The sequence below is a fragment of the Nannobrachium achirus genome (genome assembly GCF_963921795.1).
Source record: "Nannobrachium achirus genome assembly, chromosome: 17".
In the NCBI taxonomy this organism is placed as follows: domain Eukaryota; kingdom Metazoa; phylum Chordata; class Actinopteri; order Myctophiformes; family Myctophidae; genus Nannobrachium; species Nannobrachium achirus.
In genome coordinates this window covers 21,544,846-21,566,244 of record NC_137824.1, presented here as the reverse complement: position 1 = coordinate 21,566,244, position 21,399 = coordinate 21,544,846, and the positions used below count along the sequence as shown (strand labels likewise).

The following is a 21,399-nucleotide window of genomic DNA, read 5'->3' as shown; positions in this document are numbered from 1 at the left end:
TTCTCTAGTTTAAATAATTTTTTTAAATGATAAATACAAAACAAACGGTTTTGGACATACAAGGTTTCCACCCGACAATGACGAAATATAACTCATGTAATTGGCCCACTGGCTTGTCACTTGTCATGATCTGAAATGGCAAATCTTTGAGTAGCAGCAGTGCTATAGAGAGATCTCTCTATAGCACGCAATGAGGGCCTCTCCAATCTGAGTTCCCAGAGGTTCTTTTTTTCGCCACTAGGGGGGCGAGAAAGGGCCTCTCCAACTCTTTTTCCTGGGCTGAATCAGGGGCCCAGCATGTCCCTGATTATGAGCAAACGCACAGCCTATTCAATTAGCTTCAAGTCTCCATAGACGATTAGACATACAATAATAATTGTCCTTCACGTCATTAAAGTCGGCCTGGTTTTTCTTTCTTTCTTTCCATCCATGGCCCTGATTTGTGGGCTGTTCTAGCCAACCAGCATGCGTGTGTGTGTGTGTGTGTGTGTGTGTGTGTGTGTGTGTGTGTGTGTGTGCGTGTGTGCGTGCGTGCGTGCGTGCGTGCGTGCGTGCGTGCGTGCGTATAATCTTGTGAGGGTCCCCACAAGTTTTGTAGAATTTGTGACATAGACATTGTGGGGACAATTTCCCACAACAATAGGCTATATGGTCCATAAATATTCAGATATTTGGGGAGTTACTCTTACAGTTAAGAAAACAATTCATCTTGGGGTTAGGATTAGGACAGTGGTCCATGTTATAGGAAAACCTTCGATATTCGATAATGTTGTTGAATACCACAATATCGCTATTACTCACGATATTAGTAAAAGAAAAATAACTGCATTAGGCCTATATAGTTTTTAATGTTTTTCTGCTTTAGGTCCACTGCCTGCCTAACCCAGATAATGAATAGCATATCCATGCATGCACATTGTACAGTACACATAGAATAAAGAAATGAAATGCCTTATTTCCATTTTCCAACAATGGTTTTATTGAAATAATCACACCTGGTTACAGATGGAGATGGACTACTTTTTTGCATGTGCTACATGCATGCATAATGTGTCTCTTAATGAATTCGACACATACACCTCATTTCAAGTCGTCTTCCTCTGTATGTACACCTCGCATGTTGATACCTCAATGAAGGTACATTTTCGATATGTTGCCCAGCCTTAGGATTGATAATTTTACTTTAAATTTGAGGTCGCCCGGTGTCTCTCCCAAGTAGGGCTGTCACAATTATTACATAATGGTCTAATCGCAATTATTTGACATAATCGCAATAATTTTGTCATAATCGTTTCCATGTTGAAAAGCATACAAATATTTTCAAACATTTTCAAAAATAGTGCGACACGTTGTGAGCTTGTAGATTGGCTATTTCCACTATCAATGTTCTTTTTTAAAGTATAAAGTTGTCAAATATGTAAGCCATTTCTTTGTATATTTTGGTTGTGTGTCATATTTGCCATGTGCAACTTCAAAGCCTTCAAAGCAAATCAAAATGTAATTGTCTACGACGAAAACACAATTAAATTGTTAATCGCGATAATTTGAGTGAGAATTAATCGTCATGTAAAATGTAATAATAAACTACTCCCAAGTAAGCAAGCAAACGTAAACGTAAACGCAAACGCCGAGAACAGAACGGTCTCTACGCAATTCAAGATCCATTGATGAGACCCAGATAGTGAGCCAGACACAACTTCAGTCACACACGCGCGAACACATACACAAGCAGCGCACACACACACACACACGCACACACACACATGCACACTGTGGGAATACCGACACATTCTTGCAATTAATTATCACCGATGCAACAATAATTAATTAAAAAAAATAAAGATATGATTTTAAGTTAATTATTGATTATGTTAATTGAGTCAGAGCGTAATTAAGTAATTAAGATGAACGTTCAGCGTGCTGCTAATTAGGTGGGGGGTTTGGAGCAGGAAGTTGTCTGTTGATGTGGATCACATTGGGGGCCAAGAGGGGGCACTGTTTCACAAGAACACTTCATCTGATGGTTGCAACCGTCAGGTCGCAGTTACTATCAAAACCTCCACCGGCTGTCAGTCTGTCTGTCAGTCAGTCTGTCAGTCACACGTCACACTTTTGCCCTTCTCATATCTCCACCACCGTTGCCCCGATCCATGCCATAATTTGCACACACACCCCTTGCCTGCCAAACCACTACCTCCACCCCCCATTTCCCACAAGCCCCTCTTCTAGCGCCACCATGAGGCCGATTCTTGCAAAACAAATTTTTGGACACTGCTCCTACAAATTTTGCCCTGAAATCACGCAAATTGGTACACAGTATGTCTACAGTCATGTCATCAACATGGATCTGTCACATTTAGCGTCACCTTCATGCCGATATCTTTAAACACATTTTTGGACACTGCTCCTATAGATTTTGCCCTAAAATCATGCAAAGCGGTACACAGTATGTCTAGAGTCATGTCATCAACATGGATCTGTCACATTTAGCGCCACCATCAGGCCGATTTTTACATGCGACCTGACGGTCGATTATCTCCCGATTTAGGGAGTCTTTCTGGTATGTCATTATGTATTCAAATTGCACACTATTTAAAAAAATAAATAGCAGATTTACAAGCTCATATATGAGTGAGTAGATCTGCAAGCATAGCAGAGAACAGAACAGCCTCTACGTGATTCAGAGTCCATTGATGAGACTCAGACATATATAGGCATATAGGCATCGCAGACAGCGATGTGACGTATTGTGAGCTTGTAGATCGGCTATTTCCAAATGGCTGAAATGTAAAGGGCTGTAGTGGGTAACAAAGTAGCTAAAGTTTTCAAATCATCGTAGTCGAGACAAAGCAGAATATTTGCTTCTGAGATGTAATGGAGTAGAAATAAAAGTACTGAAAATTGGAGATTGGAAATACTAGTAGGCTAAAGTAAAAAATACCTCAAGATTGTACATATAGGCACATTACCTGAGTAGATGTACTTTGTACTGTACACCGCTGGCAAGTTACCCCTGCTAAATTCCAGGACTTCAAAACAACAATACAAACAATAATTTGATGAACAAGAATCACGTCCAGCTGCTGTTTGTACGCTGTGCAGCTTAATCACTTTATCTGCTAAAGCGGCTGTTCTCCTCATCACCACACACACACAGACACACACCGCACACACGCACGCACGCACGCACGCACGCACGCACGCACGCACGCACGTGCACTAGGGCTGTCTTCGACTCAGGATTTATCAAGTCGATTCGAGTCGCGGGGGTTAATCCGACGCGTCGACGAATCGTTTATGTGTAAAAAAAAAAAAAAAAAAAAAAGTTGTGCTTTAATGACTGGAGAGGAGGCGCGACCGCGACGCATTGATAGAGTACCGGTACAACAGCTGTTGTAAACCACTATGATTGGTGGATTCTCTGCTTTGAAAACTGCCTGGTTGTAATGATTGTATGCCTCTCCAAGGCTAAAGGAACAGGGCTAAAGCGCTAGCATGCTAACGATTTAGCCCTGTTCCTTCAGGAGGAAAAACAACACCAAAGTAGGCTAAAGGTAACAATAATGTAACATCACTGCGTCGATGCAGAGCGGCACACGGCTGCATCACAATGCAAGCAAATTGTTATAATCTAAAACTTTTTAAGAAGTCCTCTACTCCACCGCAGTCCTCTGCCTTAGACCACCACCACAGAGCCACACCCAGCGAGTCAGCGGCAGTGAGTGAAAGTGAAAGCGCATCGCGCTGCTGCTTCTTGGTCAGCTTTAACAAGTAGAATAACAACAAGTCGACGCATTATCAAAGCGGTTAACTTCAAAATAAGAGCACCTTGTTATATGATCAAGGCAACTTTCAAGTCACGTGAACTGGTTTTATTTTTAAGTCTAGTTGCAAGCAGTAGGAAGTATGGACTAAATAGGAAGAACATGACAGTCCAGCGCTCTCATACCGCACCGGTGTGATAAAAAATAATATATTGTTGACGGCTCGACTCAAACAATTGGCGTCGATTCCAGGGGCTTAAAACGACGATTCGATTCGTCGAATTTTTGAAGACACCCCTAACGTGCACACACACACACACACACACACACACACACAGTCACACACAGTCACACGCATGCACGTGGCACGATCCGTTCTTATGAACGATTCGAATCACTTATGAACAACACATCACTAATAGCCACTAGACCATTACTGTAGTCACCAACAAACTATAGGCTACTGTACAATAAAATTGCCAAATTTTCAAATGATATATAGAAAGAGGTGAACATTGTGCGAGGCGTTGTGAGCTTTACGATCGGCTATTTGTGGAATGAGTCAAAATACCTCACCTCCTACATTCCAAGTGCTTGTCAATATGATTATTTGGGGGGGGGGGGGGGGGGGTCACGGCCTGAAAAGGTTGAGCACCACCACAGAGCTATGGAACGGGAACAATTCTCCACGGCTTAGCTGGTTCTGAAGAATTCATTCTTTTGAAAGAAGAAGAAGAAGGTTGAACAGAACGTCGGCGAGGTCAGAACAGAAAACAAGTTAAAAGAGAAGATAAAGTTCACATCGCCCACAGCGCTGCTATGCAGACAAACAGACAGGATTGACATGCTGTTCCACAACTGATCATTGTCTTTTTTTCTTCTTCTTCTTTTTTCTTCAGAAAAACTCTTTCAAAGTTGTTGTTTTTTGTTCAGAAAACTGAAAGTGTCAAAGTGTCTTGTCGTTCAAACACAGAACCCCTGCACAATCTGCTCCGTGTTTTATTTTATTTTTTCTATTTTCTATTACAATGTGCCCAATAAACTAAAACCAAAACTAAAACTTTTACCCGATGTGCACTGGGAGCCTCCCGGTGCACTGCGCCGAGAACACGTTTTCTCATGGGGGACAAGGGGACTTGAAGGAAAACACAGCACAAGGCTGAGATGTGGGCAAACACAACTAACCCTATTGCATGACGGTGTCGGGTGCATATCCTTGTCCCTACGTCCCCATTAGTCCAACTATACCTAACCCCAACCTTAACCCTAAACCTAACCTCAGTAAAACTATGCCTAATCCTAACCCTAAACCTAGCTCTAACCCTAAATCGGACTAATGGGACGTCGGACTATTGAGATGTTCCCTTGCATGACGTTGCTGTCTGTGTAGAAATGTAACCTCTTATTTTCATATTTTAACATTTTTATGTTTCTTTTTTGCGAGCTGGTACATCTGCAATTTTTTTAGTTGCCAACATATAAATGTGGTTACAGTGATTGTGATTCTACATGAACTACTTTAACTACTTTTAAAGTTTAACTACTTTAACTACTTTTACTTTAGGAACCCCCTCAAGGACCCCTGAGACTGTCACATAGAAGCTGTCTTTTTGAGATTCATCCGCAGGCCAGAGAGAAAATGCACAAAGATGCACAAAGATGGAATAGACCGTCACTCACAATTGAACTCTGTCAGGTGGTCTACAGTATCACTGCATCACAGATCATTGATTGATTGATTGATTGATTGATTGATTGATTGATTGATTGATTGATTGATTGATTGAAGACGTTATTTGAAGTTTGCATAGGAAAAGGTAAAGTTTCATGACAGTACAGTTCACTGGTACAATGTCAACTAAAAGGATGTACACCCCATGAAAAAAGCTTATGGCTTGTTTCAAGTGAAGTCCTTTTTAAACTCATATAACATTGAATGACAGGACAGATATAGAACACATTACTATGCAGAAGATATCATCAAAAACATGTTGTAAAATACAATGCAAAATTAATGGCATTTACAATACAAAGGTCAGGGGGAGGTAAGGAGAGGCTTTGTTTTCTTTTACCGGCAGGGTCTGTCTGTCTGTCTGTCTGTCTGTCTGTCTGTCTGTCTGTCTGTCTGTCTGTCTGTCTGTCTCACTCTCTCTCTAACTCTCTCTCAATCTCTAAGGCTTCATTCACACTAAAGGGTGATATATCTTCTCTGTGTCGTTTGAGAATGAGAGGGGCGGTGGGTCCAATTCATTCTCTATGGAAGTCACATGGTTTCATGTCTCTTCCAAGCCTTTTGGCCAAGAGACAAGACGATTCAAGCCAAGATGCTTGGAAGAGACATGAAACCATGTGACTTCGATATAGAGTGAATTGCCTCTCCCCTCCTCCCTCATTCTCAAACGACACGGAGAAGATATATGACGTTACTGTCTGTAGGAAGCCTCACACTCTCTTTCTCTGTCTCTCTGTGTATCTGTCGCGCACGCACGCATGTGCACGCACGCACGCACACACACACACACACACACACACACACACACACACACACACACACACACACACACACACACACACACACACACACACAAGCACTTAAACCAAACTGTTCAATATTCAGACGAGAAGCCAATTAAAATGTGTGTAGATATATTTGAATAAACATCAAATTACCGAGCAGCCAGACCGAATCCTTTCACAATAATTGTACTCGTATAAGCAGTTCAGGTGCCAATTAACAATCAACAGCACAAACGGTGGCAGTTCATTTCAGGTCAATATGTATGTTTTCATGGGTCTAACAATGTTTGTGATGTTTAATCATTATGTCCTTGTAGCACTATTTTTCAGAGCAAATGTGTGCAAGCGTGCGTGTGTGCGTGCGTGTGTGTGTGATTGAGTAGTGATGAGTGGCTGATTGACTATAACAGCTGGTGAGTGCTGACTGAGTGGCGTCTGAATGTGAGTGGTTGACTGTTTGGCAGAACCAGGTGGTGATTGGCTGGTGTTGATGGAACCAGGCTGGTGATTGGCTGGTGTTGATGGAACCAGGCTGGTGATTGGCTGGTGTTGAAGGACTCCACCATTAAAGCTGGCTGTCTCTGGTTTCACTGATAGCCTACCCTCCTCCTGTCAGCCTCCAACCGCTCCACTCCTCTGTGTTGTTGTTGTTTTTTTCAGTGTTTGACAGCATTTTAGATTTGTTGACAGAGGTTAGTGCAGTGGTTCTCAAACTATTTTCATGTCAAGGACCCCCGAACTGATATATCGTCGTTGTCGGTTGAAAACCTTGTACGTCCAAAACCGTTCTTTTTGTATTTTCCATTTTAAAAATGATTTGAACTAGTGAAAACAACCAATCGTGCGAGGCGTTGTGTGCTTGTAGATCTGCTGTTTTCACTACTTTTGTGCGACTGCCTTGTACGATGAAGCAGGGCTTTACTTTGCAAAAGAACATACAGATTTGAAACTTGGAGATACAAGGTTTCCACCCAACAACGACGATATATTTAGACCCCCCCCCCCCCCCCCCATCAGAAAATGTTTTGTTCCAGCCTAGGGACCTCTCTATTGCGATCCCCAACCTCTTTTAATTAATGGCTAATGAATATATTAAGCTTGTTGATCCATACCCCTCTACTGGAACCAACTCAGATTCTTTGTATTTTTGACTGACTGTATAATGAATTTTGATGTATAAGACTAATATCTATTGTAATTTGCACTTGACTTAAGTGGGTTGGTAGTTGTTGCTACACAGACAGATGAAGGTGTCGCTCCTACGTACATTATAAAATGTGACACTGTCTTTCCCCACAACATACAACGCTGAAGAAGGCTAACGCCGAAACGTGCCTGTTTGTTTCTGCTGCTTTGCAGCTTACCTTGACCAACTAAACTTAAAATAAAAAGTGCCTTAAATGGACCTGTCCTTGAGTGCTGGTGTTCTCTTTGAGAGTTCATGTATAGTTGTGCCAGGGACCCCCAAAAGAGAATATCTGTTTTGTTTTGTTTTGTTTTGTTTTGTTTGTTTTAAACAACATAAGATTTTCAAAATGTACAAGCTCGCAGCTTAGCACATATAGCCCTGTGAGCTATCTGCTGTTTTTAAATGGCTATAAAGGCCTAGATGGTGCAGTGCAAGTTAAATGTTTGTGGCTACAAGAGTCAATACTTTTCAAGCTGTTCTTCAGAACTTAAAGCATAGATTTGCGTGTTGCTTGCTTGGATGAGTCTGTAAATACCATCATTATAAGTAACCCTGTGAAGAGCTGCCCTAGATACTCCTCTAGCCTAAGGATACATTATTGCCTTAAACGCCTTTAGAATAACATTTCATTTACTTTTGGTGATATTTTTGTCATCTGAAATGTTTTAGTTTTAGTCTAGTTTTAGTCGACTAAATCTACAGTTGATTTTGTCGACGAATGTATTTTGGTGGGCCTTGATACCGTCTTAATGGCAGATGTTACACTTGGTTTTTCAGGCAAAGGAGAGAGAGAGAGAGAGAGAGAGAGAGAGAGAGAGAGAGAGAGAGAGAGAGAGAGAGCAAGGGACCCAGAGGCGGCAGTAGCGGAAATCGGGAAAAAAATCTACCCGGGTTTGAAGTTTTTTTTTTACTACATTTTTATCCCACGATTTTTGGAACCCATTTTTGTCACCTGGTGTCAATTGTTAAATATAATCTTGGGCGAAAAACTGAATATTTGGGAGCCTATGGGAGGGACTAGTGGAGAAGAGATCCAGTAGAACTTAGACAAGTCATCTGGGTGCACAGCTGCACGCGGGAAACCGAAAATAGCTGCTCTACAAACTGCCATTTCAATGCCATCACCGCCCAACATAAAATACTTTTTAGTCAACTAAATCAACTGTAGATTTAGTAAACTAAAAGCTTACGAAATTACAGTAGGTCAACTAAAACTAGACTAAAATATGACTAAAACTAAACAGAATTTTATTCAAAAGACTATGACTAAAACTGAATAAGTCAAAATCAGCACTACTTTAAAATTCAGAAGAGAACAAGATGTGAAGATGTGATGTGAATATAGAAACAAACAGAAGACATTATGTTCTTACAAGCAAAGATGACAGTTGCACTTCAACACACAAGAATCTAAAGTGGTTCTGTGGCGTCTGGACGGGCGTTCACGTTGTCTCGTAGCGAGTGGCCCACTTCTGGCTCCCCAGGCGCTGTTTGTCACATCACATGCAGTAGTAGTCGAAGAGGCCGTTGCATAATTGTCACTGGCAGAAACCTTGTATTTCTGTTTTTCAACTTTTTTATGATATTTCTTTCACAGATGAATGCCCTATACTAGGAGTGAACGTAGCCGATAGACAAAAGAGTCAAAAGAAAAATATATATTAGAAAACTGCCAGAAAGGGGTATTTGTAAAATACTGTATAGTATATAGTATCGTGGCTCCTGCCACATACAGTACATCTCAGTTTTTCAACTCCTTTATTTATTCTTTTAATAAATCAGTGCAATTGAACAGGAACGTGCAGAGAATGTTATGAGAGGCAGGGGCTGAAATTTCTAAAAGGGCCTTTTGGTCAAAATATTGAAAATAGCAGACCTCCAACCTCACAACGCGTCGCGAGCTTTGAGGTCAGCTATTTTCCGGTGCTTTATACCACACTGAACGATAATCAAGTCAACACTGGAGATGCGGCGTAATGGCATGGATTTCTACACAGAGAGGGCAATTCTTTCAAAAGAAGACGCTGCGTTCAGGTTCAGGAGAGTTTGGACAAGGCAATTCTCTTGAATGCTGCCTTCAGGTATGGCATAGCATTCTTTTCACCACAATAAAAACTGCATTCATTTTCTGGAGATTTTTGTAAAACACATTTTTGGACACTGCTCCTACAGATTTTGCCCTAAAATCACGCAAATTGGTAGACAAAGTCATGTCATCAACATGGATCTGTCCCATTTCCCATATTCCCTCCCGATTGGCTACGACTGCCTTCTAAAGTTTGTGTATGCGACGTGACGGTCGCTTATCTCCCGATTAGGGAGTCTTACTGTTGTCTCACGTGTGCACGTGCCTTCTATTGAACAACTTTTATGTCTGTGTGTGGGTTTTTACAAATATTGAATCAATGAAAAGTATATAAAAACAGTCCTTTTGACTTCCCAACTAACTAGCAGTCGGTCAAAACCACCTAACTCCAACTTGTGGAGTTATAGGTGAACATGTTTTTATAATGATCTCCACATTAATGGTCGAAAACCTCCACTTGAGCTGTATCTTTGTAAAGTGATGATAATATAAGGACACACATTCAAGTATCTGACAATGTATAGTAAGTCACCATACCAGCTTTGATGAAGCAGTATTGTTTTTCTTTTCTTTTCTTTTCTTTTCTTTTCTTTTCTTTTCTTTTCTTTTCTTTAAAAGTTAAAGCTTGTAGATCTGCTATTGTTGGCTAAAGTTCTCCCCAGAAAATAGGGATCCTAGGGTTAAAACATAAAACATAATACAATACGTGCGTGTGTGCGTGTGTGCGTGCGTGTGCTAAAGCGGCCTAGTAATCGCGCCTTTTGGTGTTGTTTTTCCGCATGGACCCTGGCCACTCTTTTCTCCCCGGGAATCTGGCAAGCGCTGCTCTGTGATACATGTCGTTTTAGTTCCGCAATCTGTCCTCAGCGATGCACCGTGGACAGTTGTGAAGAAAAACATTAAAAAAAGAGAGCTTGTATAGGCTATCTGCTATTGTTGAGCAGCCAACGTATAAAATATGGATCAAGTTAAAATGAGTGTGATGTTTTACTAACACATATAGCTGGGGACCCCCCCCTCCCCCTTTCTTGCTATGGTTTTGCTATCCTTGCTACTTTTCCCAGACACTATAGTTTTACGTGAGCACATGACTCTAGTGTGTGAGAGTGTTTGATCAAATTACCATGAGGTGGGTAATTCAGTGAGCTACTTTTTAATACAGAAATGGAGGCTGAAAGTAAGATCCTGGTCTATCGATTTTACCCCTGAGTGTCGGGGAAGCTTTTGATCAGACTTTTTTTTCCTACTTGCCAAATGAAACTGAGTGCAATAATACCCCCCAAACTCTAATGGGCTTTGTTACAGCTAACATCCCTGGCTAATAGGCTTTATTTGCTTTAATACATTATAATTGCTCTCTATAACTAAAAATAAATACATTGAAAACACCTTAAATGTTACATTTATTTTTGTAATGGTTCATTATTTTACTCAATAAGGACAATAAGGAATCTTTTGTATTCGTCGCATTCCTAAGACGAAAAAAAAAAGATTATAGTAAATTTACCCCCATTGATTCTGTCAAGTTTATTAAGTATTGATGGTTCAAGCGGTTAAATATCTAAAACACAAATTGACATGAATCCAAAATTCACTGATGATTGCGATGCCAAACGATGAAACTATGTGGAATCTACTGTATGAACAGGTTGTGGGGGTCCCTGCTTCATCTGTCTCTCAGCTAAGGGGTCCTTGAAAACGTTGAAGACCCCTGGTATAAGTTATAATTGTATTACCATACTTGTTGGTGCTGCTTTATACTGTACAGTACTTGAATAAATGTACTTGGTTAATCTACAACACTGCACGCCGCGTTGGAATGATTCAACGACGGCTTTCTCTTGACCGTGTACGCCATAAAGCCAACGCTGCTATTTCTGGAAGGCTGTGAAAATTAATGGCTCATCGTTTTACCTGTCATTACAGCATAATCTCTTGCATAAATGAAGAGATGCCCGGTCTTTTGGGAGAGCGGAGAGACTTAATTTATGGCAGGGGGAAGAATAAAGGCATGTGCTTAAAGAGAGGAGGAGGGGGGGGGGCAGATTATTGAGTGAGGGAAAGATAATCACGTTCATATATTCAAATCAGTAATTGTTCACAGTGGTAAAATATGCGGGGTGCTTAAGATTCCCTCGCCTCTCTCTCTCACTGGATGGACCGCCCTGAATTCGACAGGAACTTGATTGAGGGCGTTGTTTCCGTGCTCATAAATCTGCCATTTGTTTTGCTATAGAGGTTCGGGCAGCTAAGCGCCTCTCACGCGTGGCACGTACCGATCCGACTGTTATGCCCATAATACTGTATATAGAGATCTCTGTATCTGTCTGTCCTTGTACTTTCCTGATGTCATCAGTATATGCCCATGTGGCATGCGTGTATGCCCATATATGGAGATCTCTCTGTGACAAGTCCTTGCCCCTGTCAAAAGTTCTAACCGCTGCTTTCTGGTTGTGTCTGTATGTATGTACCGGTATGCATGCATACATACATGTGCATACCACTCCATGCATGCATGCATACTATACATGTATGTATACGTATGTATGTATGTATGTATGTATGTATGTATGTATGTATGCATGTATGTATGTATGTATGCATGCATGCATATATGTATGTATGCAGTGTACCGACAGAATGTATACTCATACTGTGAGAGTCAGAGAGGCAGGAATATACGGTATAGAGACATAAGTGGCGTTTCCATAAACCTATTCGAATTAGGGAAGCGAATTATCAGAAATACGCATTAAGACAAAGCGAATTTAGCATGTTTCCATTTGCGGGTCACGGGTGTCATTCGAATTAGCGACGGTCGCAAGAGTTGATTGGTTCAGACCGAACCTGAGCACTGCACCGTCTGCATGTCTGACTGCTGTGACTCGGTCGCTGTCTAGTAGTGGGAAGAAGGGATTATCAGTCATCATCATCATGGCCCCAAATAGCTTTTAAATATATTACAATTGGCGACGAGTCTCTTACGAAATTGGCAAGAGTTCCTCTCAATACATAAAGCTACCGGTTCACCGGGAAAACCGCGGTCGCGTCGCTGCACAGTGCAAGTTTCAGCGTCCTCTGGAAGGTCAGGTGGCCGATCTGCAAGCTCTCAACGCGGCGCGGAGACGTGGATGCGAGCTGCTGTGCCTGTGAGCTTGTAGATTGGGCACTTCAGGCACGCAACACCGTGGGATGAGGAAGGGTTCGCTCGCCACCGATGGCTTGAGGTGAAAACGGGAGGAATTTACACATGGTCCGTGTCACTCCGTGTGTAACAAACAACAGGTTTGTTTTGTGGGCTAACGCTATACCATGGACAAAGCGGCAGGGGAAATGGACCTAGAACGTCATAATCTATTCGCATTTATTGTCTGACCCGTTTCCATTCACTTAAGCGCATTTAGTTTATTCGATAAAGGCTCAAAATCCTCCTCCTCCAAGCAGATAACTTTTTTTGCGGATAATGAAAGTTTATTCGCATTTTGAAGTGTTTCCATAAAAACATTTTGCGCAAAAAGTGGCTTTATGGAAACGCCACTATAGACAACAGAGTATATTAAAACCAAATCTTTCCAGCAAGCAAGAAACAAGGAAACGCCTTCAATTCACAATTCAAGTAGCATTGGTGGTGACCATGAACCAATCTTCCAAGATGTCTTCAGGTGTCCTATTCTGAGTGTCTATACACCTTCACGTCTCGGGTCTTCCTCCATGAAGACATGAAGGAGCCACAACGACCTCGACTGTCAAATGATGAGCAATGGACAGTTCCCCTCATCTTACTGTAAGCAAATCTCCAGCTGCGTAACTAGCCAGAAACAAGGACACACAGACAAAACAAGATCTTGCGAGAACTTCAACTCATCCGGGAGAGGTAAAGACACGTTTGATCATTCACACAAGAAAGAAAACCTCATAATTATGTGATAAGGGTTTCATTGAGGTATCGACTCTGAAGAAACACCGGCATGTCCACACCAAAGAAAAACCTTTCCAGTGTAAACAGTGTGATAAGAGTTTCAGTCGGTTAAATAAACTGACGACACACCAGCGTGTCCACACAGGAGAAAAACCCTTTCACTGTAAACAATGTGACAAGATTTTCAGTCAGCCAGGTAACCTGAAGACACACCAGCGTATTCACACAGGAGAAAAACCCTTTGTCTGTACACAGTGTGACAAAGGTTTCAGTCGGTTAGGTTCTCTATACAGAATCACCAGCATGTCCATACTGGAGAGAAACCCTTCGTCTGTACACAGTGTGAAAAGGGATTCAGTCAGTTAGGTTTTCTGAAGAAGCACTGCTGTGTCCACTCCAAATAAGAGTTTAATTTATTTACCACATGACACGTCCAGTATAGCCATTCCAGGTTGAATAGTTTGTGCCAGGCCCCCCCAACCCCCTCCCCATACAAGATTAAAATGTTTCAGGTTAAAACTTTTGTATCGTGACATTTGGAAAATAGCCAATCTACAAGCTCACAACATGTTGCAATGCGTGTGTGTGTGTGTGTGTGTGTGTGTGTGTGTGCGTGCGTGCGTGCGTGGTCTGTGTGTGTGTGTGCTTGAGTGTGTGCTAGCGTGCGTGGTCTGTGTGTGTGTGTGTGTGTGTGTGTGTGTGTGCTAAAGCGGCCTAGTAATCGCGTCTTTTGGTGTTGTTTTTCCGCATGGACCCTGGCCACTCGTTTCTCCCCGGGAATCTGGCAAGCGCTGCTTTGTGATACATGTCGTTTTAGTTCCGCAATCTGTCCTCAGCGATGCACCTTGGACAGTTGTGAAGAAAAGGTTGGCCGAGGATAATCCCTCTCTGGGTTTACTAAAAAACACAACCAGATGGCGACTAATTAATGTAGAGAGAGAGAGACATGGCACGAACACACACACACACACACACATACATACACGCATGCATGCACGCACGCACGCACACGCACACACACACACACACACACACACACACACACACACACACACACACACACACACACATACATACACGCATCCATGCACGCATCCATGCATGCACGCACACACACACACACACACACGCACGCACGCACGCACGCACGCACGCACGCACGCACGCACGCACGCACGCACGCACACACACACACACACACACACACACACACACACACACACACACACACACACGTTGTCCACTTGCAGGGGCGTCACAAGGGGGGCGGGAGTGGGACTGAGTTACTAGGGCCCAAGGTGGAGAGGCCTTAATTATTTTATACTTTAGCTATTGAAAAATAGCAGATATACAAGCTCACAGCGCGGCACCGACTGCTGCGCTGCAAGCTTGTAGATCTGCTATTTTTTAAAAGTCGTGAAAATGTGTGCAACTCTTTGAAAATATGTATTTTTAAGCAGACATTTTGAAACTCAAATTCACACTTCTGGGGGGTCCCTGGAACTAAATATTTTTAGTTGAGGATCCGTGGCCAAATACATATCATTTTGGGGTCCTTCACATGGAAAAGTTTGAGCACCACTGACATCTTAGAAGGATTTGAAATATTCAAAGATGTTCAAGATCGCAGCACTGCACTCGGTGCCGCGCTGTGAGCTTGTATTTCTGCTATTTTTCAATAGTTAAAGCACAGGGGCCCCAAAGTGAACTCTTGTACCCAGGGCCCAGAATTTGGTGCGACACCCCTGTCCACTTGTGTCTCAGAGACAAACGACATAATGTGGAAGCTCGTCGGAGGCTGATGAGAACAAACAGCAGAGGTCCAGGTGGTTGAACAAACCACACAGCCGTGCCAGGGCTCTGTGTATAGGCCTATACCAGGGGTGGGTGGGCAACTTTGATGATGGAGTGGGTTAGACCACTGCAGACAGAGGTGTCGTTTCATTTAAAGAGATAAAAATGAAACGAGAGTAAAACTATAAAGGCTGGCAAAAATGTGACCTCTTAAATTTAAACCTGTTAAAATATGAATAAAGATTCTCTCCTTTTTTTTGCCTGCAATGACATTTTAATGTGATTAAAGGGATAGATAGTTCACCCCCCAAAAATGTTCCTATCGATTACTCGCCCCATGCAGACTCGAAGGAAATCTTTATTATTTTGTCGCATTCTCAATAGTTTGAGGAGACTCTTTGTGTCTTCATATAGGGAGCAAAGCAGGCTCTTCGTGTCTCCATAGGGAACCACTGCTGACCATCAAAGAATAATGCTAGGCTCGTTTGAATGTGTGCAAAACTCGGGGGGAAAAACTAGTTTCGGTGATAAGGCCCGTCAGCAACATCGACCCGGATGTAGATCAAAATCTCGGGATATACGGGAATAGGCCTAGCCTGGCCTATAGCAGGAACCGGATGCAGTGTTCAGAGGCAGGACAAGAGCGAGGACTCGATTAAACAGCGATAAAACAATGATCTGTCAGATCTCTTCAATCGTAGTGAATGAGTTGATGTACTATATCGTCACTGTCGGGCAGAAACCTTGTATCTCCAAGTTTCAAGTTTGTACGTTTTTTCACCAAGTAAAACCCTGCTTCATCATACAATGCTGTCGCACAAAAGTAGTGAAAACAGCCGATCTACAAACACACAACGCCTCGCGGTGCGAGGCGTTGTGTGCTTGTAGATCTGCTGTTTTCACTAGTTTAGTTAATTTTTAAAATGATAAATACAAAACAAACGGTCTTGGACATACAAGGTTTCCACCCGACAACGACGATATGATTGCAGAAAAAAAGAAAACAAGTGTCAATAAGTGTCGACGTGAAATCAGATTAATCTGCAAGAGACATTTAGAGGTGGAGGAAATCTTATATTCTGAGGTGTCAATGTGAAAGCTATATGTGGGTGCAAAGTCAAGTGACATCCCCTGGCATCAAATCAAGTGTATATAAATAGGGGCACGCCGCTCAACGCGCGGCTCATGCTTCGTAGTTTTAGCAACTGCCAATTAAAATATAATCTGTTCTCCTTTCACTGAAGATAAATCAGTAAAGCAAAGACGAAGACAAAGACAAATCGTTAACATTCATCATTTCAACAACCATGTGTGGAAGAATCTGCTTTTATAGACCCGCCAGTGTGCCGCCTTGGCCAGAAAAGAAAACGGACATTCTGCGTATATTTAACCATCAACAGCTCAATCTGTCCACATTCTGTTATGGTCACATGTTGTGAACAAAGGCTATAACTTAATCATTTCATTTTGTATCTTCACAATCATTTTGCCCAACGATGTTTGGCTTATAGATCAAAATGTGTCGGTTTTATGTGTTTTACTTAATCTGAGGCTAGTGTAGTAATAATAGTCTGTTACAAAAACACAGTTTTAGAAATTGGTCGCCGACACCTCCCAAAAACAATATCTTGTGTTTTTGTTATACTTGGTTTTTCTTGTCTTTTTTTTATCACAATGTTAACATTTAGGTGGTTATTTAGAGCAGGGGTTCGTGGGTCGGGACCCCCAGGGGGTTCCCCACATAATGTTGTGGGGGTCCCCAGATGGCAGTGAAGTGACACTTTCAGAACTTTTTTAAACCTTTTTTAATACAGGTCTCAAAAAGAAGGAAAAGTAAAAGACCATTACAGCATCAAAAGTAATCAACAGACTATACTATAAGTACAAATTGTCAAATAACATGAGAAAGAAAAAAGAAAATGCAGATCTACAAGCTCTCAATGCCTCACAAATCTGCTATTTTCACAATATTTATCTGTGGAACCGAACATGTAATGCCTCAACTCCTACAATCCAAGTGCTTGTCGGAGTTCCCAAATATGATCATTTTGGGGGGTATATAGTTTCAATGTACAGATGATCATTTGTTATATTGTTTAGAGTTAGACTGATGCTTGTTTTTCCTGTGATTCTGGTTTACTGTGGCACTGCCACTCTTTCTCTGCATTTGTTGTACTGTATATGTTTACTGTTTACCTTGCTTATTGCAAGTCACTCTGGTTAAGGGTTTCTGCTGTATTTTGCTCTGTGGCTCCTAAGCAATGTTAAATTGAGTATATAGTATACTGTGAGTATATAGTACTGTAGCCCTGAAATAGATCCGATTCCCGATCTGGACGACCTTTGCCGCCTGTAACTCCTCATCTCTCCCCCCCTTTCCTGTCAGTCTACTGTCCTATCCTATAAAGGCATAAAAGCCCCAAAAAAAATCTTTAAAAGACAAGGTCATAACAATGACAACTAGAACTGCACTTTGTTGAGGTGCCAACTTGCGACTTGTGCACAAGTAGGCCATACATGGTCTACTTCACTACTTGTGCGCCTACAGAGCGCCATGAGGTGCGCTCACCACTGGCATCACCACTGGCAGTGCCAGTGACATCACCACTGGCCTCACCAGGAATGCTGGTCCCTCATTGGCTGTTAATGATGACGTTGCCAGAAATGCTGGTCCCTGATTGGGCTACGGTCTTAACCCTCCAAGGCCCAAATATAGAAATACTTGAAATAAAAAAATGAAAAAAATCAGATGGTGTTGTAGGAGTCCTAATAAGAGGAAAATGTAATGTTTTTTTCAAAAAAATGTTTTTGTAAGGTTTTATAGCCATAAATCATAAATCATAAATCATGCTCTAATTTACATATGGGGGATATTTTTCACAATAATAACATATGTACATGTTCTAGACATTCTAATGATCACCAAAAAAAATAGTACAGGCATTTTACTTTTTTGTGAGGAATAGCTTCCATGAAAAAGTGAGATGTTGTTCGTCAAAACTCTGGAATGTCAGCGGGTGTGGCGGGTGTGAATGTCAGCCCCTGTGGGGGGTATTTATATGCAAATATTGTGGCCAATGGCATTGTAATACTAAACAATAGAATCCAATGGTGATGTTTAGGCGGTAGGGGGAGCTAAAATAAAATGATTTAAACCTTTTTTTGGATAAAATACAAACGTTGTAATATTACAACAGTGGGCTCTAGAGGGTTAAACACTACCGGTACCTACCTACCTACCTACCTACCTACCTACCTACCTACCTACCTACCTACCTTCCTACCTACCTACCTACCTACCTACCTACCTTCCTACCTACCTTCCTACCTACCTTCCTACCTACCTACCTACCTACCTACCTACCTTCCTACCTACCTACCTACCTACCTACCTACCTACCTACCTACCTACCTACCTACCTACCTACCTACCTTCCTACCTACCTACCTACCTACCTACCTACCTAACCTTTTACCTTTTCATTTGTCAACTCAAGGTTGTAAAAGTGTCATGAATGATTCAGATTATAGGATCATGTTATTATAATTTTTTTACTTCAATCACAAACATTTATGACGATATTACAATGGCAACTGTCGTGTGCGTGTGTTAAACATTAATGAAGCTGTTAAAATGGGAACGCATAATAGTAGCTGATTCTCATATTGTGTATTGCAGAGGAAAATGGATGTATATTATTAAGCTTATATTATGTTGGAGTAGATGTAGTGGTGGACTGGACAGCAACAAAGTACATTTAGCTGTAGCCCTACTTTTGCTTTTTGTGTGTGTGTGTGTGTGTGTGTGTGTGTGTGTGTGTGTGTGTGTGTGTGTGTGTGTGTGTGTGTGTGTGTGTGTGTGTGTGTGTGCGTGCGTGCGTGCGTGCGTGCGTGCCTGCGTGCGTGCATGCGTGTTTTGGATACTTATGACTTTCACTATACATTTCAAAGACAAATATTGGGCTTTTGACTCCACTACATTTCTAGGAATGAAAAAGAAAAGAAGAGAAAACTAGCCTTATGAATTAACCACTTGAGCTCTATATTTCAAATATGATGAAAATATCAACAACCTTGTGTGACCTTGTATTTATATGACAACCTCGCAAGTACTGATGTTATCATGCTGGTTATGTACAGTATATACCCAGCGGTGTAAAGTGTACAGTTACTACAGTAGGCTACTGGTTCCCAATGTATGTATGAATGAATGGACCATTTGTAAAGCACTTTGAGTTTGCAACTTGCTTAGAAAAGCACCATAAGAATGCAACCCATTATATTATTGCAAAACAGGTATTACTTCAACCCCAAATGTACATTGTACAGTATTTGGATATTTGAAAATGGCAGCTCTCAAGTATATTTTGATGCCAATACTTTTGTACTTTTATTCAAGTACATTTTGAATACAGGACTTTTACTTGTATCGAGCATTTCTAGATTGTGGTATTGATACTTTTACTTTAAGTAAAAAAATGTGAGTAGCCTATATACCATTTTGTCCTTGTGTAATCACAAGCTATCTTATTTTATATAGCACACTACACAAGTGTTTTACCACACTGTTGAGGAGATTGGAGCATACTATTTTCACTGCCTACTGGCTGTCGTATTGTTGAACATGACAAATAAAACGATTAACTTCAAACTTCTTTTTTTTCCCCCCCACCTACCCCTTGGAGATTTTAATCTTGGCTGACTTCTACTTTTCCGCCAGTAGGGGTCGCGTGTGGACTGTGGCTTGCACAGATGTACACTGAAAAGCAACGTCTCCCCCATCTCTCTCTCTCTCTCTCTCTCTCTCTCTCTCTCTCTCTCTCTCTCTCTCTCTCTCTCTCGCAACGTCTCCCCCATCTCTCTCTCTCTCTCTCTCTCTCTCTCTCTCTCTCTCTCTCTCTCATATAGTAGTGGTATTGTGTGTGTCTGTGTGTGCGCGCGTGAGTGTGTTGCGTGCGCGTGGCTAGGAGCAGCAGAGATAATAACGCCACACACTACCACTGGGTGTAATTATAGCACAACGCACAGCCTTGAGAGAGTATAGCGCATGAATGGTGAAATGATTCACCGCATACATATCACAGCATTTGCATGCATTAAAGGCACCAAGACCACCTCACCAACAAGTCAACAAGTTACATACCTATTCATGGCATGACTTGTTTCCTCCAACTAGTGTAAAGACAAAAAACGAGGACTTTTTCCCCCTGTATCCAACATGACGTGCATGGAAACAGCATTATTATGTGTGTGTGTGTGTGTGTGTGTGTGTGTGTGTGTGTGTGTGTGTGTGTGCGTGCGTGCGTGCGTGCGTGTGTGTGTGTGTGTGTGTGCGTGTGTGTGTGTGTGTCACTGTCACAGTGTGTGTGGTATTAATACATTTTGCTGCCTAGGCTATAATATTATAATCATTGAACTGAATGCCTTTTCAGTTCCATCCATGTCTGTTGGGTTTTGGGGGGGGTTTTCTCTAGCTCTCACAAAAAAAAAAGCAGCCCCCCGAGTCTTTTGTCTCTGTGTATAGTCTAATCTTCACTTCGCACACTGAGAGAGAGAGAGAGAGAGAGAGAGAGAGAGAGAGAGAGAGAGAGAGAGAGAGAGAGAGAGAGAGAGAGAGAGAGAGAGAGAGAGAGTCTGACAGAGAGTCAGATGGGAGGGGGGGGGGGGTCGTTGGGGGCGGGCCCGCCGCGTTGACGGGCGTCGCCGCGGTCCAATCGGGAGGGGGCTGCGGGCTTGACGGACGGCCGAGGGGAGGCGCGCTGCGGAAAAAGCCAACAGTCGAGTGAACAGCGTTCAGTGTCTGTGTGGATGAGGAGGAGGACCAGGGTACCACAGAGGAGACAGAGACACAGAGAGACACACAGAGAGACAGAGGGGAAAGATAAAGGGATAAGTCCGAGAAAACACCTTATTTGAAGCTATTTAAGGACTAACCAGAAAGGAACGGAATACATCTCGTGCGTATTGAGTGGATTATACTTTTTTTTTCATGCCTTTTCCCCTGAAACTGAGATATCTTCTTGTTTTATTTGACTTTTATCCACATCACTCCAGACCAGCAGCAGTGTTATAGGCTGATACTGCGCCTCTCTGGAATGTTGCGCTGAATAGACTTGCAGTGTGTGTGAGA

General features: G+C 42.1%; 1 protein-coding gene across 1 annotated transcript in view; it reads left to right on the top strand.

The window, feature by feature from the left end:
* Nucleotides 1–21,399, top strand: part of pcdh10b (protocadherin 10b) — a gene marked incomplete at both ends in the record, with an annotated part of 97,289 nt that overhangs the window by 40,377 nt on the left and 35,513 nt on the right. The gene's annotated exons all lie outside the window — the stretch shown is intronic.